Source organism: Tenrec ecaudatus, chromosome 7, assembly GCF_050624435.1.
Source record: "Tenrec ecaudatus isolate mTenEca1 chromosome 7, mTenEca1.hap1, whole genome shotgun sequence".
In the NCBI taxonomy this organism is placed as follows: Eukaryota; Metazoa; Chordata; class Mammalia; order Afrosoricida; family Tenrecidae; genus Tenrec; species Tenrec ecaudatus.
Genome location: NC_134536.1, coordinates 129,111,621 through 129,138,196, shown reverse-complemented (window position 1 = coordinate 129,138,196; position 26,576 = coordinate 129,111,621). Strand labels below are relative to the sequence as shown.

At 47.9% G+C, this 26,576-nt stretch overlaps 1 protein-coding gene across 1 annotated transcript in view; it reads left to right on the top strand.

Moving 5' to 3' along the window:
• Positions 1–5,141: 5,141 nt before the first annotated feature.
• Positions 5,142–26,576, top strand: part of BICRAL (BICRA like chromatin remodeling complex associated protein) — an 80,721-nt gene continuing 59,286 nt past the window's right edge. The window contains exon 1 of the mRNA XM_075555094.1: positions 5,142–5,206. The gene's annotated coding sequence lies outside the window, so the exon portion shown is untranslated. The remainder of the gene's footprint in view (positions 5,207–26,576) is intronic.

Below are 26,576 nucleotides of genomic sequence, written 5' to 3'. Positions count from 1 at the left end.
GAGTTTTTCCCCCGCCCCCCAGCCCCCTGGGGCCCAGTTGCTTCTCGTTCTAGGTCATACATACACGTTGAGAATCAGAGGCGTAGCTATTTAATTGTAGATCGTTAAGTTGCGGGTGATGCTGGCAAAGTTATTTGCTGCTAGTAAAGCCATTTTAGGAGCTTCCCTCTTTAAAGGGTTCCGAACATGTGACATTCAAATGGCCGAATCCTGCACATCATTTTACGCACAAAGGTCATAACCTTTATCTTAAAATGTTGTTTTTAAAAAAACATATCGTTCAATATCGTTATTGGTAAATGTTAAGTTTTTTTTAAACCACGTGCAAGAAAATAAGTTTTTTTAAATTTCATTTTACTTCCTGTATTATTAAATGATAGAATCCCCGCCCCTCACTGTTGATTTGCGCCCTCCCCACCCCCAACGCCGCAACTATTTATAAACTGAAACTTGACGACTGGCATGATCAAAGTAAGCCTTTACTAATTATAGGCAGTCCGTGAATTACAACTTGTTCTGCCCCTAACTTGGCTTTGTCTCATTTATCCATAAATCAGAACGGTTGAGTCTGGATTGTAGCGAATGTCAGTTAGCCAGATGTGTGTCTTCTTCCGTATAAGTATCGCTCTATGTCGACCAGACTTAGCACTCAGTAAAAATCACATTCCTTTTTCCTATTTTATCAATTTCATAAGGTTTTGTAGCCCGTGGGAAGTGAATTAGAACTAGGAGGTAGAAACGGATAGGTTTACCTCGCTCTTAGTAGAACTCTATTACTAATTAATTTAAAGATCCAGGAATTGTTATGGGACACTTTCTGAGGGTGGGTCAGTGACTACCAGTTGTATGTCAGTTGGATGTTTGGGAGCCAGGGGCAGCCTGTAGAACACTTCCCTTTTGCCTCATTCCGTCCACTAAACTTTGCGTTAGGGGGGGTACAGGAGGCTCCGTGTGAGGCTGCACCAGCAGTTGGAATCCTCCGGAAAAAGAGGAGGCTGTCATTCCTGTACAGAGTTACAGTCTGGCAATGCATATGCAGCGAGTGGGACTCAGTCACATAGGATCTCTGAGGCAGAACCCACACGCTGGCAGTGAAACTTTACATCGAAGCAGCCAGGCCTCCTTGTACCTAATGCCTTTCACAAGTCACAGTGGGTGAGTTTGGGGATTACCCAGACCTGGCTTCCCCTACCAGCCCAGAAGAGCATATTAAGCAAATCACTGAACCCTTGGGGGGTCTCATCTGTAAGACCAGGATATCTAAACATTATTCTTCAGCTCTGAAAGTTCGCCTGATACTTTAATGTATGTAAATATCTGGCATAATGTAATGAGGCTGGGTAGGAGGTCCCCTGGAAGTTTCAGGAAGGCCCTTCTAATGCGTATTGGGCATGCCTTTAGAAACCTGCAGATGCCCTTTGCTCTTTCCGAGCATATAAATCCAGTTTTGTTAGGGCATTTTTGAAAGTCAGGTTTTGTGCTGCTTTGGGGCTGACTTGGGAGACAATCTTTATGAAATCCATTAATATTTCTTTTTAATTAAAAAAATTGTATTGGGGGCTCTTACATCTCTCATCACAATCCATACATTCCTCCAGTGTCAAGCACATTTGCACATATGCTGCCATCATCATTTTCAAAGCATTCTCTTCCCACTTGAGCCCCTGATATCAGCTCCCCACTTCTTCCCCTTCCCTCCCCCGCCTGCCCTCCCTCACGAACCCTTGATAAGTTATAGAATTTTTTTTCCATATCTTACATCATCCTCCATTACCCCTCACCCATTTTTCCATTATTCATCCCCCTGGGAGGGGGTTCTAAGTTGATCCTTGTGATCGATTCTCCTTTCTCCCCCCACCCTCCTCCAATCCTCCTGGTATCTCTACTCTCCTTGCTGGCCCTGAGGCGTTTATCTGTCCTGGATTTGCTGTGTTTCAGGTTCTTATCTGTAGCAGTGTACATGTTCTGGTCTAATCCGATTTGTAAGGTAGAATTGAGGTCATGATAGTGGGGTGAAGGAAGCACCAAAGAGCTAGAGGAAAGTTGTGTGTTTCATCGTTGCTCTACTGCACCCTGACTGGCTCATCTCTTCCCTGTGACCCCTCTGTGAGGGGATGTCCAGATGTCTACAGATGGGCATTGGGTCTCCACTCCATGCTCCCTACCCCCCAACCATTCACCTTGGGTATGGTTTTGTTCTGGGTCTTAGATGCCTGATAAATGATGCCATCGGCACCTCATGATCACATGGGCTGGTGTGCTTCTTCCATGTGGGCTTTGTTGCTTCAAGCCTTTAAGACCCCCAGACACTGTATCTTTTGAGAGCTTGGCACCATCAGCTTTCTTCACCACATTTGCTTATACCCATTTTGTCTTTAGGGGTGGTGTCAGGAAGGTGAGTATCACAGAGTGCCGGATTGTTGGAACAAAGTGTTCTTGTGTTAAGGGAGTACTTGAAGCCTGGTCTCTATCTCTCTCTCCTGTGGAGATATAAACAATACCCTCCCCTTGGGTGGATTAGTGCCCTGCTCTCCCCTACCCGTCTTTTTTCCCCTTTTCTTTCCCCCTCTTTTTAGTTGGCTGCCCTATGTATCCCTGGATTGGGATTGGCTCCTGCCATAGTTGCTGGACCTCACCCCAGGGATGTATGTATATAGTAGCTTTTCCCCTATGGCCCAGGATTTTTTTTTTAAGCTTAGCTTAAAGGGGACTCATGTTGTACTTATCCTTTTGTGCTTGACTTATTTATCATGATTTCCTCCAGTTCTTCCCATGCAGCAATGTGCTTCATACGGTCATCACTGCCTTTTAGTGATGCGTAGTACTCCATTGTATGTATATACCACAGTTTTTTTATCCATTCATCTGTCAATGGAAACTTGTGTTGTTTCCAACTCCTTGCAGTTGTGAACTGTGCCGCGATGAACACAGGAGCACAGATGTCTGGCCGTGGTTTGTTTCTTGCCTCTTCTGAGTATATGCCCAGTAGGGGATTGCTGGGTCATATGGTAGCTCAATCTCCATCTGTTTTAGATATCACCAGATCGATTTCCATAGTGGCTGTACATACCTAGAGGTCCACCAGCAGTGGATGAGAGTTCCTGTCTCCCCACAGCCCCTCCAACATGTGTTACTTTCTGACTTTTTTGAATTGGGCTACCTTTGAGGGTGTTAGGTGGTATCTCATCGTTGTTTTAATTGGCATTTTTCTTATGGCTCAAGACCGGGAACATTTTCTCACATGTTCGTTGGCCATTCGGGAAACCCATTATTATTTCATTGGATCTGTAGAACAACAACTCTAAGTCGAACTTGCTTGGTGGGCCCTAAATCCACGATTTCTTCTAAAATGCATTTCTTTGAAGTGGGTCTTATAATTAAATCCCAGCCAATCCAAACGCACTTTAGGCCAAGTTAAAACATTTCCCAAGCCAATTAGGAAACTGCTGGGCCAACTGTCAAGTGTAAAGAAATCAGCTAATTTATGCACAGACCAGTGTTCCAGGGGCCCTCAGCTGAATTTGAAGTGCCACGTTTGAGAAAACACCTCCATGGGATCTGTTTAAGGCATACATTATGAATGATAGAGGGGCAGCTATGAGAACAAGATGTGGGTTTTTTTTTTATTATTATCGTCTGTCTTGAGTCTGACAACATTGTAGGCCAACCTTGACATGTTTACTTCTTACTGACCTTTTGCTGGGTGTGATGTAGTACAGTTACAGTGTCCTTATGTAGGTTAACAATATGCACTGCCTCGTGTTGTTTCTCAATGGTAAGGAAATAGAGAAGCTAAATAATTGCAAATTGAAAGTTAGGGAGAATTTTATTTAGAACACACCAGAACTGGGGGATGTGCGTTTGAGTATTTTATTTATGAGGAGGACCTCATTGCTGTATGCAGAACAAAGGAATTTAAAATAGTTTCAGAACATTTCTGGAGTTTACCCATTGTTTTGTTTTGCTTTTTTCAAGTCTGAATCAGACTCCTGTACAGGGATCGCTTTACCTCTCCTAGGTGTTTCTCTGAAATAACAGGCAACAGCCATCCCCGCAGACATACCCTGTGTTTTTACAGGGAATTTATGGGACAAATACATGTAGCCCGCTCCCACTCCCAATCTGTGCTGTCATAATTATCATTTAAATACTCTGGGTGCTCGATGGTTTATAGAAGTCTTGGCAATTTAAGATTTAAAATGAGTCATAATTTTACTGGGACCTGATTATTAAAAGATTGGGGGATTGTGTCATGACATGGTCACCAGTGAGGCTTACCCACCCACAGGACAGAACCAAGAGGCCCTGGGAATTGGCTATGTTGAGCTTAGAGCTTCACCTTGAGCTCAGTTCCCCTCCCCCCCTCCCCCCGCTTTTCTCCTTTTAACGCTGACCCACAGATTTCACCGAATTCTGGGATACCAAGAGAGGGTGTTAGAAAGGAAAGCTTCGATTGGAGTTGGGATGAACTAGTGATTTGTCAAAGGACTAAGTGAAAAGTAATGTTTCAGCCTTAACACATGCATATGCAAAAAAGTGTTTACTGAGAGTGCCCTAATTAGAGTTCTAAACAAATATTGTGGTTTTGTCTTTAACCCCCCTCCCGCCTAAACGTGCCCCCACCCCCACCCCCAGTCGAGCTCAAACTGGAGGGGTGTGTAGGGCGCCTGCGGAGAACTAGCAGCTCCTCGTAGATCTTAATAAGGCAAGGGGGGAGGGGGGTGGGCCAGAAATAAACCTGTTTCTTAAATAAACGAATACATTTCTGAAATTAAAAAAAAAAAAAACAAAAAAGGAAAGAAACAGGAATTCACAGCCTTGAAGCTCGATTTAAAAAGAATTTTTTTTAATTAAAAAAAAATTCCTAATCTCCACGTTTTTTGCCAGGCGAGAACCGAAGTTTGGAGGTAGACAAGCAGGCGCGGCGAGCGGTTTGCCCGGGCGCGGAGCGTGCAGGCCGGGCGGGCGCGGAGCATGCAGGCCGGGCGGGCGCGGGGAGCGGGCGCCCGCCGCCCGGCGCGGGGGTGAGCGAGCGAGCGAGCGAGCGAGCGAGCGAGCGGAGCGCAGCGCGTGTGGCCGGCGCCGCTCGGCCGGAGCTCCCGCGCCGCCCGCGCCCCGGCCCCGCGCCCGCCGCCCGCCCCGCCGCCGCCGCCCCTGGTGCGATGGCGCAGAAACCCCGTTGACAAGGCTCTGCTTGTTCATGACGGTGAGTTTCCCTTTGAGTGTATTCTAATTTTGTGATAAAAATTTCAAGGAGAGAGAGAGAGCGAGCAAAAGAAAAAAAAAAAAAAAGCCCCGAGCAGGAAAAAAACACAAACCAACCAACATACCCCACCGACACGCACGCACACACAGCCTCCTTCCTCTGCCTCCTTCCTCCGGGAGGGAGCGGCGCGGGGGGCGGCGCGGGGGGGCGGCGGGAGAGCTCGCTCCGGCAGCCGAGACGGAGGAGCAAATTAAACACCGACTTGCCAAAACCAGGAGATTAGGTTTCAGCCCAGAGAGCTATTGGCTAAGGCTGTGTGTGTGTGTTTTTTTTGGGGGGGTGGGTTTGTGGGTGGGTGATGGTAGTGGTGGGTGGATGTTCCATGGACACGGAGAGCGGGGATCGCGGGTTGATGCTTCTCCCTGCGCCGCCGGGGGCGGGGGGGGGGCGGCGGCCGGGAAGACCAAGTTCAGGGTCGCGGGCGGGCGGGCCGCGCGGCCGGGCCGGGGGCCGTCTCGGCGGGATGGGGCCCCCCCACGCCTTCTTCGTCGTCTCTCTCTCCCCCCCCCCCTTTCCCCGCGGATGCAAATTTCTGGAGCGGGGAGCGGGAGAGGGAGAGCCCGGGCCGGGTGGGGGGTGGGGCGGGTGGGGGAGGGGTGCCGGCGGTTGGCGGTGGGGAGGGCAGCGCGGCGCGGGGGAGGGAAGCCTCTTAATGACTCATTGATGGGGCCCGTGTGAAATTAGCCGCGCGCGCGCCCCGGGCGAGTGCTTCCCGCCCCGCGGAGCCGCCGGCGCGGGCAGGGAGGCAGGAAAACCGGCTCCGCCCGCCGCCGCCTCCCGGGTCGCCCGCCCGCCCGCCCGCCCGCGGCCCGGTCCCTCCGAGGCTCGAGGGGTCCCGCGCGTCGGCTTCCTGCTCCGCAACATGGAGCCCGCGCTCGGAGGGGGGGCGCGGACGGCCGCCCCGGGCTCCCCCTGCCCCGCCGCCCGCCCGGGGAGAGCGCGCTCGCCGCCCCGGGCCCCGCGCCTCCGGCCGCCGCTGCACGGCCCGGCCCCGAGCGCCGCGAGCCAGCCCCGGCCGGGCGGGCGGGGGGGCGGCGAGCAGCGGCCGCGGAGGCGCCCTCGGGCCCACCGTGCTCGCGCCCCGCAGCCGCCGGACGCGGGGCCCGTGGGGCGGCGGCGGGACACGCAAAGATGGCGCTGGGCCTGGCCCTCCGCCAGCGCGGTGGCGCAGTCGCCCTGCCGGCGCCATCTTCGTCCGCGGCGCGGGCGGCGCCCCGCGGGGAGGTCCCGCCGTCCCGGGCCGGGGGTGCGGAGAGGGGCCGCGCTCGGGCTGCTGCGCCCTGCACCCAGCACGGGGCCGTGGAGCCTCCCCCGCGCCCCAGGCCCGAATCGCCGGAGCCGCGGGAGGGGCTGGGGGCCGGCTTCGGGCTCCTTCCCCTTCGTTCCCGGGGAAGAAATGCGCCGGGGCCCGAGTTGGGGGCTGGCAGGCCCCCTTTGCGACACCCCCAGCCCCCACCTGCACCTCCTTGCCCCAGCGGGTCATGCGGATGCCGGCCTTTGCTCCGGTGGGGTGGCCCGTCGGGCTAGGAGCAAGGCGAGGGTGCTTGCTCGAATCCCCGTGCAGTTAATATGTAGGATCCAGCCAGGTTACAAAGTTGCCCTCCAAAAGAATTGAGAGCGACGGTCTCTATGCCTTCCGTAGATACTGTAACTCTGGTGGTGATGGTGAGAGGTAGTTAGTAGAACGGGAAATTGATGAAACTGTACATCGTTTGCCGTAATGCCTTTCCAAATGGAATTCCTTATCCTTTCAGCAATTCGTTGCACACTTTTCTAATTGTTTGATTGGACAAAGGTGATCAGTGATTGCAAACTTTTCTTTGTTGCCTTAAATGTCACCGATTGCAAGTGGTAGCCAATTTAAACGGTTTCTTTGATCTCTGACAAACCGACTTCCAAAAGCGGCCTTCCCCACCTCCCTTCCAAAACGACGTCGACCATCTTTCTCTTTGATAGAAGGCTTCTCTGTTCTCTGATTGACTAGTGAAAGTTTTATATTAGAAGGTGTGTGTGTGTGTGTGTGTGTGTGTGTGAGTGTGTGAGAGAGAGAGAGAGAGAGAGAGAGAGAGAGAGAGAGAGAGAGAGAGAGAGAGAGAGAGAGAGAGAGAGAGAGAGAGAGACCAAAAATATTCTTGGGAGATTTGGGGTGGGAGGGGGCCAGGGGAAGCATTCTGATCTCTAGCCCATCTCCCGAGATCAGAAAGTTAATTTCGTGTGGACTGACGTAACACGGTGGTAACCACTGTAGCGTGCCTTGCCTGTCTGAAAGGACATGTTTTAGATCTTCCAGTTAAGAAGACCTACCACATATTCAGTCACACTACGTGGCAAAACGATTACGCACAGATTCCTAGGCAAAAGCTGGGCGGTTGGAATCCACCCCGAGGTGTCTGGGAAGTCAGGCATCCACTGCGGAAAGGTTACCGCCCTGAGAACCCGCAGGTGTGGGACTTGCTGAGCTCACCAGGGGTTTCAGTTGGAATGGTCTCCATGGCAACTAACTGTGACGCCACCACCACGTGTTAGACACCAGCCAAGTGCTAGGAATTGTGGTTGGTGCCTTATAAAATTTACAGTTCGTTTTCACATCAGCTCGACAATATTGCTTTGATGATCAATTTATCAGGGCAAGAACGGATGTAAACATCGGTAGACTAATTGTCTAAGCCTTAGTTAGACTCTTAAGTGGTAGTGTTGGCCTTGGATCCCAGGCTCATGTTCGTGGCTCTACCTACAAATCTGACTGAGGATCAGCATCAACTTTAAGTGCAGATTTGTAACATCACACTGCTCTGCTGTTTGCTTGAGCCCAGTGAGGGCTTTCTTCCACACTGGAAAGTGCCTACCCAGGTCTTGCTAAATAAATCTGCATGTCAATGAAATGGTGTTCAAGGACACTTGGTTAGCCATCTCATTGTGACATGGGAGGTCTTGGGGCTGTCACTGTCCTGCCCTGTGCCCTGTGCAGGTGCCTCCAATGAATTGGGGTCCACTTGCTTTCTACTTGAAGGACCTTTATTGCACACCTCACTTTCTGTTTTTATCTGTTCCCTTCTTGCTGCCATTTTCCACATTACTACACAGAAAGAGTGCTTAGATAGCCAGAGACTTTAAAACCTCACCATGTACATGTACATCAAAACAGCCACTTTCAAAGGGCAAAAGATCTATCAATGCCGAAAACTTATTGTACAACAATAAATATAAATAGACGTATAAATTTTTTTTTTTGTGAAGTAACAAAGCAAAACTTTATTACAGAAAGACAAATAGACAAAAAGACAAATCCGGATTTGGGCTACAGCATGGCCACACAGGGTCCAACACTGCAGCCCCGAGTCAAATTTTTCTTTTTTTTTTTTTTAATCTTTTTATTGGGGCTCATAAGGCTCTTATCACAATCTGTACATACATCAATTGAGCAAAGCACCCTTATACATTCGTTGCGACGTATAAATTTTTAAAAACCCCACTACATCGAAAAAAGTGTATCTTCTCATTTTAGTAAAAAGTTACATAATGTTCAAGCCTTTATAGCTAGGCAAGCAATCCAGTTAAAGTGAGACAGTTACGTAATGAAAATAGGAATTACATCCAGGATGGAAACAAATTGGGAATGTGAGACTGAGGTAAAGCCCTAGGGAGAAAGACTAAGAAGAAAGGCTCCGTTTAGAATTGTGGAGGGGCCCTGATAAGAACAGGGTGTGGCTAGGGACCACAGAGAGATCAGGAGGAAGCATCCAGAGCCACTGCCAACAGAGCTGACCTGAGCAGAATGAGAGGGCAACAAGTCAGGGGTGAGAAGCGCCTCTTTTTCCTGGGGCAAGTGCGTTTGTGCGTCTCTGTTTCTCTGCAGTCATTCTGCCTTTTGCTAGTTGTCCGATTGGATGGTAGGAAAACGATTTTCTATGCAGAGGGAAACATTGCCCTCTCTCTGGCTATGTCCACCTTTGAGAATTTAGAAGGAGCAGCGCAGCAGCTGAATCCCAGTGTGTATCCGGTGTCAACCTCTGGGCAAGGGGAGTAACCTCTTCTCATGGCGTTCTTCTCCCCTGGATTGTGGCAAATGCCAAGGTTAACACTCTGACTAAACAGCCAATAAAACTTGAACTGAGGGGAGATCTAGAACTTGCCGGGAAAGAGTAGCTTCTTTATGTTACAGTTGCTTTTCGTGGCCTGCAGGACGACTCCCTGCCCTCCTGGAATTTACAGGCCAGTGGAGAAAAGAAACAAATATAAGAAACCAGGGCCATCACAAATAAGACAAATACTAGGATGTTCATAAACAGAACTTTCCAACAGTACATTGGTGGTCAGATGATTTTTAACTACTGAGGGTCAAGGAGAGACTCTTTGAAGAGGCCACTGGAACCAAGACTTGAAAAAAGAGTTTGTGCTAGTCAATGACTAGCTCCGGAAACAGTCCAAGCTAGGGGACACGAGCGAAGACAGTGTGGGAAGAGAAAGCAGGGGTCTGAGAAGATGCGGTTTGACAGATCTGCCTAGCCTCTTGTATCAGACTGGGGAGTTGTAGCTTCATGGTAACTAGGAGCGATTGAGGAGGTTTAATGAAAGTAGGGATACAGTTTCGAAAATCACTGGGTGGGCAACCCAAGTTCTGTGTCAACCTGTTAGGTTTCCTATGTACTTGGGGGACATCCAGGTTGGAGACTCAGGTACGCAGCAAATGTTTGAGTTGGCCCGAGAGGAGGGCCTCCCACTGAGCACATCTTCTGAGAGACAGGAGCATGTGTCATGGATCTCTCTGAGATCACATGTGACCCTAGAGGCTTCAGTGGTTCCAGGTTAGGCACACAAGATGTCAATAAAGAATGGAAGAGTAATTTTACCTTTTGAAGAAAGCGGAACAGCCAGCTCTGCCAAGTGCTGCTGGGAAATCGAAGGAAGAGAGTCGAGAAATGTTCGTTTGGATTTGGCAACGCCAAGGTGGCTGGTTTGATGCGCAGTTTGTCACAGAAGCTAGATCAGAAGGTTGGAGAGGAAGGGGAGGTGAGGGTAGGCTGTTTATTTGGGACAGTTGTGCAGTCGAGGGCAGTGCCTGGAGAGAGAAATGGGGTCAAAGAAGAGTTGAATCATTGGAGGATGGATTGTTTTTATAGACTATTGAGAATGTCTGCCTGTTACAGATTGAATTACGTCCCTTAAAACTATGTGTTGTCAATTCTCACCTCCCTGTCTGTGGTTATAATCCCCTTTGGGAGTGGATTGCCCTTGTAAATGAGGAAGGATGAGTGTGGGGAGTGTCTGATTCAATCTCTTTGAGATCTAAGAGATTAAGCAAGGAGTGAGCGATCACAGATGGGCCCAAGATATGTCCCAGGAGCCGGGAAGCAGATGCTAAAGATGAGAATCTTTTTTGACAGCCAGCTTAGAGAGAGAGAGAGCGAGAGCCTTCCCCTAAGAGCCTGCACCAGGAATCTGACTTCAAGCCTCCAGGACTGAGGAGAGACATCTATGAAGGCCACTTACTTGAGGGAGTCTGTGACATAGCACATTACATACCTGAGGCAGACCCGAGCAGAGTTCTTGAGAACTCCCTTGAGGAGGAACCTGACACACAGGAGGTGGACTGACTTGGGTGGGAGTTTTGCAGGAAAGAGGACTGAGCCTAGAGACACAGTGCATGGGAGGTGGTGAGTTGGGGCTGGAGTCTATAGGGTTTTACATTCTCATGGTTCTGTGTACTTGGTGAAATCTGAAACCAGGCCAGCAGGCAAAGAGACCTCCACACTGTTGAGTGGATCTGGAGTTTAAAATGAAGCCAGTGGGCCAGACTATATGGCAACCCCTGCCCCCCAGATCCCGCTGTTGTCGGCAAGAGCAGACCGAGGATTGATGGGTCCAGGGTTGGAGTTTTGTCATAGCACAGCTGCAGGAGGAGAGGCGCTCGGGATGGCTTCAGTGGGCTGATTTAGAATCACCTTGGAAAGTTAGTTGGGGGTGCAGGGGACATGATTCCACACTGAAAATCATGTGGGTTAAAAGGAAGTTCACATTTTACACTGACTTGGCCTCTGGCAGTTACAACTGTAATTTGCATAGGGCCCCGGCTCTTTGTAGCATGGAGAGTTGCACGGGCACACACACCCCAAACATGTGTGCCCCAAACATGTGTGCCCCGGGGACCCCAAAACACCTTGCTTGATTGAGCTGTGTGCTTGGTCGGAAACTGGACTCGCAACGTCTCCAAAGTAGCCTGGCCTTTGTTTTTGTTGGTCTGCCAGTGTCTTAAAACTCAGATTCTCTATTTCAATGAAACCAAAGGGATCTTTTTTTTTTTAATCATTTTATCGGGGGCTCGTACAACTCTTATCACAATCCATACATACATCCATTGTGTCAAGCATATTTGTACATTCCTTGCCCTCATCATTCTTAAAACATTTGCTCTCCACTTAAGCCCCTGGCATCAGCTCCTCTTTTTTCCCCTTCCCTCCCCGCTCCTCCCTCCCTCATGAACCCTTGATAATTTAGAAATTATTATATTGTCATATAATGGTCTTTCTTCATGTAGCTTCTCTGGGCCTCAGAAAAAGTAACAGTAAACTGAAAGGAGACAAGCGGGGGTGGGGGGGGTAGGGGGCGCGGGGAATCAGGTAGAGGGCAGGTTTCAAAGTAGATATGTCGGAGGAGTGTTCACTGGGGAAATAGCCCCTAAGGGGCAGGGGCCAGAGGTTTGGGGTTGAAGGCGAGGGGAGTGGCTTGGGAGACACATCCCAAGGGGAAGGGCCCTGCTGGACACCCCTTGGGCCGCCCACCTCAAGATCGCAGTTGAAAACCATCTGCTGCTCCTTGGGACAAAGTGCGTCTCAGGGGCAGGTCTGTACTTCTGTAGGTGGCTCAGAGTCCAAATAGATTCCACGGCCATGAGTATGGTGGGTTTGGGATCCAGGCGGGAAACTGCGGGTAAGATGAATGAAAACTAGTGGGAAGACAAGGTGAAGAAGGTTGTGTCCTGGGTCCACCTACATAGGCATAGCGCCCTCTTGAATAACGTTCTGTGGTACGTTCAAGGGTAGCTTCTCCCCCTCCAGGTACACAACTAAGGTTTAGAAAGGAGGAGAGCAACGTGCCCCGGTTTAGGTAATGTGCCTTTCTGAGAGGCAGGACAGGACTGGCTGATTGGTTCGAACTGCAGACCCTTTGGTTGGCAGCCGAGTGTTTAACCACTGTGTCACCAGGTTTGGAAGTGGTAAAATACCTGGGCACAGTAAAGGTGGGGCTAGTTTAAACTGTGTGGAGAAATTGGAGACCAAAAGGAAAGGGGTGTGGACTTGAAAGCCCTAAGGCGGAAGTGGGGTAAGCGGTAAGTGTCCCCTGGCTGGAAGCTGCCCAGGCTGTGGCTGGCTGGGAGGAAGGTGGCCCTCCCCATCTCCTTGGAGTTTGCTGTGCTCAGGGGTTGTCCAGGTGCAGCGCAGGCAAAGGTGGAAGACTGAGGTCTTGGGAGGAGCAGGGGGAAACTGTGACCGATTTTTTTTTTCCCCTCTGACTCTGTTTGACATTTCATTCAGGCCCTGGCACTTCACTGTACCCCCGTCTTCCTATGCCCATGTTCCCCCTAAGCCTAATCAACTTTAATTTATCAAATTGTCATTTGCTTAACTACAAGTGTCCTTTTAATAAAAGTTGAGGAATGGAACATTTCCTGGTTTTGTGGGTTCTTTGGCTGTCTGTCTTGCAAATATCATCAGACATTAATTACCCGAAACAGAAATCAGAGAGAAGAATGTGAGGGAACAAAGTGGCAAAGACATTGCCTCTCTGGAAATGAGAGTTGAGCTCAAATGCAGGATGCTTCCTCGTGTCAGGCCTGCGACGGAAACATGTTCCACGTGGAAGTGAAGGGAAAGAGGAGGTAAAAGAGCATTTGTTACGGCTTTAAGTTTTCAGATCGGGAGAATGCAGATGTACTATTAATCCCAACAACCACCGTCAAGGGTAGGCTTGCTGCCCTGTTACACAAAGGATGAGGAACTTGGCCGAGGTGCGGGAGCGCTGCTTGCGAGAGGCGGAGCCGGCATTGGACTAGAGCATCCAAGTGTGTATCAGTGTAATTGACAGATGACTTCCTAGTTATTATAAGACGTTCAAGTCTGGTTTTTGTTTTTTTTTTGTAGTTAGTTCAGGGATCGTTTGCTGGCCCTTAGGAGTGTTTTCCAGTCCAGTCTGTTGGGGCGCCACGCCCTGGCCCCAAAGTCCACTTTCAGCATTCCCTGGGGACCTTGCCACTCCATTCCCTTGCTGTTATGCTGCACTCCCCAAGTGCCTTGCCTCGGTGTGGTGGGATCAGGTCAGGTGCAATTCCCACACCGTGTCTCCGGTGCTGTCCCCTGTAGCGCCCTTGGTCACTGAGGGGCATCATGTCTCATAGTGGGGCCAGCCATGTTCTCTCTGTGGACTTGCTGCTCTACTCAGGAACATCATCCTCACGGCCTCGTGGGCCAGGCTGTGTTCCACTGTCTCCTCCTGCCCCTTCATCTGCTCCCGTGTGCTCTGATCAGATATGTCCATCTCCCAGAGCTGCAGAATCAATGTCATCCTTTGAAACACATTCTTTTCGGGGGAGGGGCGTTCAAGTCTTAAGATTGACCTTCATTTCCATAGGGGAGAGAGGGAAAAGTCATGTTTCCATTGATCGGTAAAATGAAGACCAAAAAAAAAGAATTTTCAAAAATTTAAAAAAAAAAAGAATTTTCGAAGCCAAAGCAGTTATTCTGTCCCTTTCACAGATGATTGGGGTTCTATTTGCGTAGTGGTGAGTCAAGCAGAGCCCATTTTAGCCATGCTAGTAGGCAGCTGTTGTAAGTCACATCTTTCACTGTAAAAACTCGTAATTGGAGAAGAGAGAACACTTAGCGGCTTAATTAAACATCGTATGGTGGAGCTCAAGAACTGGTTCTCTGTTTGGAGTACAGGTTTGGGGAAAAGGTCTTTAAAATATACAAGGTGTGCCTTGCCTTAGAGAAATGTTCTTTGAAAAGAGATGGCGTTTTTTGAGTAAATATGAAATGCGCCCATCAAATTGTGACCAAGGAGAGACCATGTCGGAAAGAACCCATTTCCTTGTGGACTCTTCAGCCCTGAGAAAGCAGCTGGGCTGAAAGATGCTGGCACCGGCCCACTGTAGATTCTAGCGCTCACTGGGGCTGACCCAGCCCACCATCCCTGCTGTTCCTGAGGCATTGGAGGGCTCCTTCAGGGAAATGATGAATTTTGAAATGTGGCGGTAAGCATCTAAGGGGAGAGAATTTCAAATATCTACTGAATAGCTTGGACCTGGCTAAGGAATATTGAGTACTGTTACATATATTAAAGTTGACCATCATTCAGAGTTGCCTGCCATGTATTTCAGATGTGACTCCATTTTTATTACATCTATATGCAGATATAATTTTTTTAAATAGATAACTGTCTCTTGGTGAAGTTTTTGTTTTAGAAGTAGCGTTCCGCAATCCCTAGAAATATTTTATAGTGTTGGGCTCACCTATTATCATTGGACTTTTAGGAGATTTTTGTAGTATAAATTTTAGACTATAAACTTTTCCCCTGAGTTAGAGATATATACCATAGTCGTTGATCTTTTACTCATAAATGACGGTTTTGTTTCATAAAACTAATACAGTAGATTCTAATTTGTTTCCAAAAAATAATTTTTCAATAATTAGAACTGGAGAGACTTAGGTGCTTTTTAAAGGTGGACTCTAAAATCTTCAGGTGTGTTGCTTGGAAAACTGGGATTTTGATCATCTGTAATACTGAACACCACAGAAAGTTTGGGAGAACACATTTTCACTTTTTAAACTGACAACCCTCAGAAATCGTGACATTTTAAAAATGTTTTTTTCTCTTACTTGGGCCTCTTACATCTCTTTCACAATCCATACATTCATCCTGTGTGTCAGGCGCATTTGCACATATGCCACCATCATCATTTTCAAAGCCTTCTCTTCCCACTTGAGCCCCTGATACAAAAATTTTTTTAATGTTGCAAATCTAGAAGTATCTCTGTATATAGAAACTATTACCCACTCACCCAAAATAACCTTTTTAATCCAGTTGAATGCAGAGTAAAAATTGTGATTGATTATGTGATTTTGATCTGAAAGTTTTTGTTTCTTCTTGGATTTAGAATAAATCAGTGACCCTATATTTAGATCCAGAACTTTGGGGGGGTTATTTTGTTTGTTTGTTTTGTTTTGCCTTATTTTTAAATCATTTTATTGGGGGCTCATACAACTCTCATCACAATCCATATATCCATCCATTGTGTAAAGCACATTTGTACATTGGTTGCCCTCATCATTCTCAAAACATTAGCTCTCCACTTAAGCCCTTGGCATCAGCTCCTCATTTTACCCCTCTTTCCCCACTCCCCCACGCCCATGAACCCTTGATAATTTAGAAATTATTTTGTCATATCTTACACTGTCCATCGTTTCCCTTCACCCACTTTTCTGTTGTCCGACCCCCAGGGAGGAGGTTATATGTAGATCCCTGTAATCGGTTCCCACTTTCCACCCCACCCTTCCTCTACCCTCCTGTCACCACTCTCACCACGTCCTGAAGGGGTCATCCATCCTGAATTCTGTTTCTAGTTCCTGTCTGTACCAGTGTACATCCTCTAGTCTAGCCAGATTTATAAGGTAGAATTGGGATCATGGTAGTGGGTGGTGGTGGTGGAAGCATCTCATCTAGGAACTAGAGAAAGTTGTATGTTTCATTGTTGTTACATCGCACTCTGACTGGCTTGTCTCCTCCCTGTGACCCTTCTGTAAGGGGATGTCTAATTGCCTACAGATGGGCTTTGGGTCTCTACTCTGCACTCCCCCTCATTCACAATGAGACTTTTTTTGTTTTTGATGTCTGATAACTGATCCCTTCGACACCTCGTGATCACACAGGCTGGTGTCCTTCTTCCATGTGGGTTTTGTTGCTTCTGAGCTAGATGGCCGCTTGTTTATCTTCAAGCCTTTAAGACCCCAGATGCTATATCTTTTGATAGCCAGGCACCATCAGCTTTCTTCACCACATTTGCTTATGCACCCATTTGTCTTCAGCGATCACATTGGGGAGGTGAGCACACAACGATATGATTTTTTGTTCTTTAATGCTGGATAACTGATCCAGATCTAGAGTTTTTAAAGCTCTTTTCTTTCCTAGAGGTACCAACAGATATATTTAGAAATAGGATAGTCTATTCTTAGTTTGCATTTTGATTCTCCGGCTCTCTGAGAATTTTAGGATTGGCAAGATCTGGGAAAGGTCAGCCTCTTTTCTCTAGATGTGACCACAACATACACAACTGGGACATGTTTGGAGCGACTTTTATCCACAGACCTCGACCTAAAGATGCCTTCTGTATTTATAAATTGTACAACATTTTGATTTCAGTTCTTTCACTGCTCTCTGTCCAGACTTCCCATTGTCTGACTACATGTCACCCAGTACACCTGGAAGCTATTTTTTAGCATAGGCTTATATGATATAGATAAAAGATTTGGAAAATGACTTTGGAGTAGCCAGTGTTGTTTGAAAAAAGGTAGTGGGAAATCTTAATTTACCCTGAAATGTAACACAGACTTTGTACCAAGTAAGAACATTAAATACATCCCGTAGAAAATTTACTTTTAAATATTTTATGAATACTGATATGTGACTTTTAGTTTTTCATTTATAGTCCTATTAAAGTATTAGTTAGGTATGTCATCAAGGAAGTTATCCTACACACATGCCTTCATCTTTTCACTGTCTGTACTACAGTAGTCTGAAAAGATCTGCATCTAATGTTATAAAGTTGTCTTTCAAAAATAGGCACTCCGGATATGCAGAAAATGACCAGCATCAAGAGTCGTGTCAGAGACTCACTGTAAGCGAGTCATTCTATTCCCTAAAGATGTAACAAGAGCCCCGGTATCACCAGGGGTTAACTATTGGGCTGCTAACCATATCACAAGGTCTGTGGTTCAAACCCACTGGTGCTTCCATGGGAGAAAATAAAGGCTGCCCGCTCCTAGAAAGATTTACTGTCTCAGAAACCCTGTGGAGAAGATGTACCCAGTGCAGTAGGGCTGCGCTGAGTCAGAATTGATCGAGGACAGTGGGCGAGCATGTGTAGGTGCCCCGGTGGCCGTGGTCAGCAGGACTGCTAACAGAAAGATGACGTGTTCACACCACTGGCCTCTCCAGCCTGGAGCCCAGTCTCGGAGTCCCCAGGGACTAGTTCCACCCTGTCCTGTAGGGCCCGTGTGAGTTGTGAAAAATGACACCAGCGGGTTTGGTTGTCTTGTCTTAAATATATGTATCGTACTGACTTTGTTGTTTGTGTTTGGGGAATAGTTTCCCATTCAGTACTTTTCTACACAGTTGTCAGTGACATTGGTCTTCCTCATCTGTCCATCCTCCTAGTTATGTTAGCTAGCAAAGGAAGCCCCTGGTTGCCTAGTGGGTTATGCCTTGGGTTGCTAACTAGAGGGTCATCAGTTCAAATCCACCTGATACTTCATGGGAGAAAGGTGAGACTTTCTGCTCCCCTGCAGATTTACAGCCTTGGAAAGTCAAAAGAATGACTTCCGCTCTGTCCATTAGGGTTACTAGGAGTGAGGGTCAACTCGACGGCAGTGAGTTTGTTGTTGGGTTTTAGTTTGGAAAGTGCAGTCTTGAGATCATCGAGTAGGTCTTCTGTGGGCAAACAGTGGCAAGTGATTTGCCCAGGAGCCATGCATTCATGCAGCATGCGCTTGTTAAGTGCAGACAGTAAGCCGCTCAGGAAGTCAGGTGGCATTGCACTGGGCAGATCTGCTGCACAAGACTCTGTAAAGTGTGGGAAGCAAAGATGTCAGTGTGCCTGACGTGGTAGTCCCAGTCCTCGTTCGGCATGGGAGAGTTGGACATTGTATGCGGGAACCCACAGAAGGATCGATGCATTTGCCTTGTGGGGCTGGTGAAGAATAGTGGCCAAAAGAACCACAGATCTGCCTTGGAAGAAGTACAGCTCGAGTGCTGCTGGGAGCAAGGACGCTGAGGCTTGAATATGTTGTCAGGAGAGACTCGTCCCTGGAGCAGGGTCTCCTGCTTGGGAAAGTGGAGGGGCGGTGGGGGACGAGGACGGCCCTCAGTGGGATGGATTGACAGTGGCTTCAAACAACACTGGGGCAGCTGCTCAGTGTTGGGCTCTCGTGTGCCTAGGTTTGCAGTAAGTTGGAACCTACTTGGCAGCTTCGCACAACGTACGATAGATACCAGAGTCTCCAGGTGGGGCAGTTGTTACAGCACTCATCTGTTAAACGAAAAGTCACCCGTTCAAGTGCCCCCTGAGGCACCTCGGAGGAAATGTGCCTTCTGTGTCTGTGAAATCCCTGTGCAGTAGTTCTACTCTGACACCCATGGGGTGCCACGAGTTGCAACAGCAACTGGGTGTCGGGTGCCAGGCTCGGGTCTAGGTGATACATCAGGTGTGTCAGGTGCCAGGCTCGGGTCTAGGTGATACATCAGGTGTGTCGGGTGCCAGGCTCGGGTCTAGGTGGTCCGTCAGGTGTGTCGGGTGCCAGGCTCGGGTCTAGGTGGTCCGTCAGGTGTGTCGGGTGCCAGGCTCGGGTCTAGGTGGTCTGTCAGGTGTGTCGGGTGCCAGGCTCGGGTCTAGGTGGTCCGTCAGGTGTGTCGGGTGCCAGGCTCGGGTCTAGGTGGTGTGTCAGGTGTGTCGGGTGCCAGGCTCGGGTCTAGGTGGTGTGTCAGGTGTGTCGGGTGCCAGGCTCGGGTCTAGGTGGTCCGTCAGATATGTTGGGTGCCAGGCTTGGGTCTAGGTGGTACGTCAGGTGTGTCGGGTGCCAGGCTCGGGTCCATGTGGTCCGTCATGTGTGTCGGGTGTCAGGCTCGGGTCTAGGTGGTCTGTCAGGTGTGTCGGGTGCCAGGCTCGGGTCCATGTGGTCCGTCAGGTGTGTCGGGTGCCAGGCTCGGGTCTAGGTGGTCTGTCAGGTGCGTCGGGTGCCAGGCTCGGGTCCATGTGGTCTGTCAGGTGTGTTGGGTGCCAGGCTCGGGTCTAGGTGGTGCATCAGGTGTGTCGGGTGCCAGGCTCGGGTCTAGGTGGTCCTCCAGGTGAGCTACTTCACCTCCTGCAGAGAGTGGAAAAGCTGCTTCCCTCTGGGAGGTGCATTCGTTTGCCAGAGGGGACGGTTGTACGCTGGCTGACTATGTGTGCTTCCGCTCTGGGTGACCCATACAAAAGGAGGCAGACAGGAGCTCCTTACTTAGACGTGCAGAATCTGGGGAATGAGCTGCCCCCCTTCCCTGGGAAAAACAAAACCTTTTTCTTGTGAGTTGGGTGCAGGTTGAGAGAGCAGGCCAGTTCTCCCCGCAGCACTTCATGCACGATTTGTTTCACAGCATCGATGGCACTCCCTCCCTGTGCTTCCCGTTTCTGTCCCAACTTTCCTCACCATCTGAACTTTGTCTGGGGTAAATGCTGCCCTCTCAGTGGTTGGTTATTCCAAGTCATGGACTTCCCTAGGGCTGTTGTCCCCCCACACCGAGACCGGTCTATTGTTTGACTAACTTGATGGTGACTCGGGCGTTCTGCCAGGCTCTGTAAGCCTGGTCTCTTAGTTCATTTTTAATTCTGTTCTACAGTTCCCCCCACTCTTATTTAGGACCTTCTAATGTGATCCCTTTTAGAACAGTTGGTCACGGTGCTGTCTCATTTTTCTGGTCTCATGGTCGTGGACGGTTGCTTATAGGTTTGTGTGCCCCATTAGCCCACTGGACTAATGGCTTCCATGAGTCTTGGATTTTCTTCACTCTGCTTTCCTCTGGGCAGGAAGAGACCTCTAGTTGCACCTTAGATGCTGCTCAAGAGCTTGGAAGACTCATCTCTGCTCTCTGACGTAGACTGTAGAACATTGTCTTTGTGGGTAGGTCATGCCAGTTGACCTTGGTGTTTGCCAAGTCTATGATCCTGCTGAACTCCAGGCCCTCTCTGTTTGTGTATGTATGTGAATGTGTATGTATTTAAAGATCATTTTATTGTGGGATGGGGGAATCTTACAGCTCTTACAATAATCCACACCTCAATTGTATCAAGCACATTTGTACATGTTGCCATCAAAATTTTCTAAACATTTACTTTCTATTTGAGCTCTTGCTATCAGCTCCTCTCTTTCCTCTCCCTCCCCCCTCCAGTGACCCCTTGATAAATTATAAATTATTATTATTTTCATATCTTACATTGACTGCTGTCTCTCTTCACCCACATTTCTGTTGTTCAGACCCCTTGGTGGGGGGTGGGGGGGTTGTAGGTATGTTTTTTGAAGTATAATTTTTAGATAAAGTGTTTTGGAAGATATTTCTGCATTACAGTTAGATGCTCCCCAGCTAGAATGTTCTGCTATCATTAAATACAAGATTGTGACCTGCCTATTTGATATTAGCCTATTTGGTTACATAAACCACCCACTCTAATTAGCATTTTGAAATATGCTCTGTGTTTCAAATTACGTTATCATCAAAATGCTACCTTGGGTCTGAGTCTCAAGAATGTTTTCGTGCATTCCTCTGAGAGTCTCAAAACAAGTATTTTCTCCTCAAGCTCTGATCTGGATTAGGTATAATGTGTATGAATTATGTATACACACTTAAAATATTTCCTAATTTATAATTATATGTTCTAATTTCCCCCCTTAAATCAAACTGCTTTCCTAAATGTTTCTGAAATGGAATGAATGTATTATTTTGAGAAAAAATATCTGACTGTGATTATCTGCGCTGACGGTAACTTTTGGATGAGCTACATGCTAGTTATGTGCCGAACACTTGGTAGACTGAGGAGCAGAGAGGGGAGGGGAGTTCAGTGAAGAGAGTGCACAGTCCACAGCGGAAGACATGCAGGGGAGGAGGAGGAATGAGGTCACTGAGGGAATGTCCTCGGATGGCGTGCGACGTTTGACAAAGAGGAGAGAGAAAAGGATTCGAAAAAAATACTGGGATCAGTTTGTGCGATGCACTCCATGCAAGGCAACATTGCTGGAACGTCCGTTCCCCTTATACACTCTCTTGCCTCGCTGCGCTACCATGAAGGTTGATGCCACCTCTCTGGGTGAGAGCGCCAGGTCCTTCCAGAGTGAGATCACCGTGCATATTGCCCTTGTGCCTGTTAGGCACCTACAAGTTGCTTCTGAGCCCGAGACGCCACCTACACTGCGCGGCCCGGCCCCATCCCCATCTTCACGGCTTGGTTTGAGTCTGTCATTGTGTCCATCCACCTCGCTGAGGGTCTTGCTCTCCTTTGTTGACCCTGCATTTTATCAAGCATGACGTTCCTCTCCAGCCGCTGGTCTACTCTGATAGCCTGTCCAAAGGGAGAGACCAAATGTCACGAGCCTCACTCCTCAGGAGTTCTGGCTCTATTTTTTTTTTTTTTTTGCAAAGACAGACTTGCTTGTTTTTCCCGCAGTCCATGGTACTTTGAATATTCTTCTCCACCGCCATAATCAAAAGCATCAACTCTCTGTCAGTCCAGCTTGCCTGTGCACTGAGGCGATGGGAAATGCAGGGCGTCGGTCCAGGATGTCTTCGTTCTCAAAGGAACATCGCTGTTCTTTTACACCTGGAAGAGATCTTTGGCAGCAGATCTGCCCACTGAAACACTACATCCTTTCTTCCTTGGGGTCCAAGTGAAGGGACAGCCCCGGCAGCGGTGTTGTCTCCTCTGCTTATTGCTGTTGCTGGTTGCAGCTGTGAGACTTTCTGTTTTCTCTGCGTTGAGGTATCATCCATGCTGAAGGCCGTAGTAACGTGAGCTTCAGCAGGAAGTGCTTCAGGTCCTTTTGTGCTTCAGCTAGCTGTGGAGACGGACCTGCGCAATACAAGTTGTTAAGGACTCTATCTCATCCCGATGATGTATTCTTCGCTGAGTTCAGTTTCTACAATAATTTTCCTAACTGACCTTGGTTTAGCATTGAGGTTTGCATAGGCATTTCCAGTCCTTGAGTGATGCAGATATTTAAGCGCTCAAACGTCATAGGCTTACTCCCTTTTAATGACCTCAGTGAATGCTGGAGGACATATGTCCTTAGCTCAGACAACAGAATTTTCTAAATTGTTGTTTTCCTTTTTTTATGCAGTTAATTTTAAGTACAACTCTTTTATTTTTTTAAAACCATTTTATTGGGGGCTCCTAGAGCTCTTATCACAATCCAGTCATACATCCATTGTGTCAAGTACATTTGTATATATGTTGCCATCATCAATTTCAAAACATTTTCTTTCTACTTGAGCCCTTGGTATCAGCTCATTTTTTCCTCCCTCCCTCCTGAACCCTTGATAATTTTTTTAAGGAATATTCACAGTGTGTTTTTATTTTTCCAAAATTTGTGAGTCATGATAGCAATACAATTTATTTATTAGCCCTCCTTTGCTTTTAGACACTGTGAGATTTGTTTTACACCCTTGATAATTTATAAATTATATTTTTCATGTCTTACTCTGACCGATGTCTCCCTTTACCCACTTTTCTGTTGCCCATCCCCCTGGGAGGAGGCTATATATAGATTATTGTGATCAGTTCCCCTTTGTCCCCCCACCTTCCCCTTACACTCCTGATATCAGTGCTCTCATTATTGGTTCTGAGAGATTTATCTGTCCTGGATTCCTTGTGTTTCCAGCTCTTATCTGTACCCATGTACATGCTCGGGTCTAGCCAGATTTATAAGGTAGAAATGGGGTCATGATAGTGGTGGGGGGAGGAAACATTAAAGAACTAGAAGAAAGTTGTATGCTTCATTGGTGCTATACTGTACCCCTGAGTGGCTCATCTCTTCCTGTGACTCTTCTGTGAGGGGATGTTCAATTGTCTACAGATGGGTTTTGGGTCTCTACTCCACACTTCCCCTCATTCACATTGATATGATTTTTTTTTGTTCTGGGTCTCTGATGCCTAATCCCATCGACACCTCATGATCACACAGGCTGGTGTGCTTCTTCCATGTGGACTTTGTTGCTTCTCAGCTAGATGGCCGCTTGTTTATCTTTAAGCCTTTAAGACCCCAGACGCTATATCTTTTGATAGCCGGGCACCATCAGCTTCCTTCACCACATTTGCTTATGCACCCATTTTGTCTTCAGTGCTCATATCAGGAAGGTGAGCATCTCAGAATGCCAAGTTATTAGAACAAAATGTTCTTGCATTGAGGGAGTACTTGAGTAGAGATACAATGTCTGTCTGCTAGCTTAATATTTAACATATAAATATATGTACATAGATTTCCATATCATTATATATAAATATATTTACATATGTACATGCCTGTATTTAGACCTCTGTAAATGTCCTTTGTCTCCTAGTTCTTTCCTCTATTTCCTTTTACTTTCCTCTTGTCCCACCATCATGTTCAGCCTTCATTCGCGTTTCAGAAATTCCTCTCTACTACGTTGCCCTTGGTCAAGCCCCATCAAGCATCCTACACCCTCCTTGCCATTGATTTTAGATCACTTGCTCCCTTATTCCTGGTTCCCCCTGAACTGTCAGTCCTGTGTTTTTTCCTCCGGATTTTTTATCCCACTTATCTAGATAGATGCATCTTTTTATTTTCATACTTTACTACAAATGGCAAAGAGAACCTACGTGGCCCCTTTAATTAAGAGCTTGCTTAGCCATCTGGTCCAAGTTCATCACTTGTAAGTTCTACCTTTCACCAAACATTCGAGTATAACGCAGACAAAAGGTTTTTGCTATTGCATACAAAGCATCTCCCTTCCTCTCTGGTCCAATCATGTGTTCATCATGATCTTTCACAGCCTCCCCTGAAGCACGTCCATGCTTCTTGTGAAGTTCTATTGCTCCTGCTTTTGTGTATTCTATAAGAGCATCAAGACTTCCCCCTTGGGTCTCCTGACTTCCGCCCCCACCCCTGTGAGGTCTGAAATTCTACCAACACTCTCCTAGGCAATCTAGGCGTTCACTGTTAGGTTCAGTCAAACGGTTCCAGCATCTACCGCGTTACCTAATTCCACAATCCGTCCGCATTTTATTTATCTGTTAGAACAGCACCCCCACCCTTCAGTCCCCAATTCTTAGTGAGCTAGTGCTGCTAAAACAGAAAGAGCACAAGTAGATGGCTGTGATGAACTGAAATGTGTTTTCTCACAGCTTCGAGGGCCGAGATTACTTTCTTCACATCCTCACGTAGCCAGAGAGGGAAATAGCCAGGTAGTCTTACGGTGTTCTAGCTAGCTATCGCCATCTCTAGACAGCTGGGTCTTGTCAGGGAGATAAACCTGGATTATCAGGCAGGTAGCCGAGTGAAAAGGGACAGCTGAACTCGGCAAGAACTAAGTGAAATTTAATAGTGCCATTTTGGTCCCCAGAAGGCTTTATGAATTTCTCCTTTCCAGTAGGTATAACCCAACAAGTTCTTAAGAGTCTTTTGATAAAAAATAACTGCGAATTCAGTTCACATGGCATGTCCCAGAGCCTGCAGATGACGTCGCAGCAGCCACAAGCGAAGTCTCTTGAAGGGAGTGAGAGCCAGGAGAGTCGCTGGGCCATTCTTTCATCTTGGCACAAGTTGGCTGTGAATTCTTGCTTGGAGTAGTAAGTGACATGTGTTTGTCCGCGTTCTTTCTTAAAGTGCTTACGATTTTACTTTAAGCAAGGTCCCCCTCCGTACACATTGTTGTCTTTTATCTGCCTTTTGAGTCTGTTTTCACAAAAGGGGGTCCTTGGTGCTTGCTTGGTCACATCATTTGTAAAATGGAATGTTCTTTGTGAATATGGTTAGTTCCGTTTGTAGGACTTGTTTTTCTTGGAACATGTTTTAAAACCCAAGTATCTTGAATGTCACTCATTGGCAGGACAACTGGAGTCAAGAGTTTACATAATAAACTTGAACCAGATTGCTAATGCTTGTGCTCAATCCAAGGAAAATGTTTTTGGTCTATAATTACTGCCACTTCAGGTTGTTGGTTTTTTGTTGTTGTTGTTGTTTAAATAACTCTGTACATAGGGACAATAACATGTGTAAACTGTGTCAACACTGTACACTGTGTTACCCTGTTATATTTGGGCAAATAAGAACAAAGATTTAGCATCTGTTATTATAAATACGCGTTTGGTCAACTTGGGGATGGAAGGCAGAGGTGGTGCTGTACACACTGGTCTCGGCTGGAGGCAGGATGCCACGTAAGCAGACAGGTAGTCCACCAGCCAGGCAGGCCAGGCAGTATTCTGGGGCCAGTGACACTTGGTTGGAGGGTGAGAGCCCGCAGAGGGTCTTGATGGAGCTGGAGGTCTGGGCACCCTGAGGCTCCCTGGTCCTGAGTTTCTGGGCGGTGGTGGCAGCTGTAGCTTCAAGCTCGGCTCATGTCATCCCGGACTCCGTCAAGAGCTGCTTCAGTGGTCTCTGCTGCAGCTGGGTCGGAGCCAGGGCCTGCACAGCTTGATGCCCATGCGACTGCTGGGGTAGGTGAGGATGGTACCACTTGGTGGGGAGAGAGTAGAATCGTCACCGCTCCTTAATGAAGTCCAGGTGCAGCCACTGGCCCTCGCCCTGGCAGCAGGGGCTGGATGGCCTCCTTCAGGGCTGACTCCATGAGCCGTAGGAGGATGGATTGCCCACAGGCTCTGAGAGGCCGTGATAAATAAATCCTGCTGCTGTGGATGTCACATGGAGGGTCAGGTCAAGCTGGAGTATCCACCAGCCGTGCTAGGAACGTGGGTAACATCCTCCTCAGTTCCACACTGGACTTTGGCCATCACGGGGTGCTTCACGACTTCTGCAGGACATCCTGACCCCAATGATCAGCACCTTAGGGGCTTGGGGTGGCTGTAGAGGGGTAGGTTGGCAGTTGTCTCCTGGTCGCAGAGCCTGTCCCTCTTGGTGCCCTGGATGATGTCGCCCTACAGGACAGATTGCTGTAGGTCTTCACTTCCTGCGCAAGACAAGGCAATCCTGGTACCCGGAGCACTGATGTTGCAGGGCCTGCCCCTCTTTCAGCAATAGGGCTGACCAGGCATGGGCTGCAGCCCTCACAGGGCCAGGGGCGGTGGAACCAGCAGGGCTGGGCTACATGGTGCAGACTCAAGACTAGGCATTTTTAAATTTTAATAGCCGAATTATTACTATAATAAGTTAACTTTTATAACTGGAGAATGAAAATGCAAAAAGCTCTTTTTTTTAAACTATTTAAAATATCCCGCGTCTCATAGGAAATATAATTAAGAAACCTTTGGATGAGCTGTTTTCTCCATTTTCCTGAGAGTTTTCCGGGTTGGTTTTTGTTTTGTTCTGTGTTCCTCTAAAGG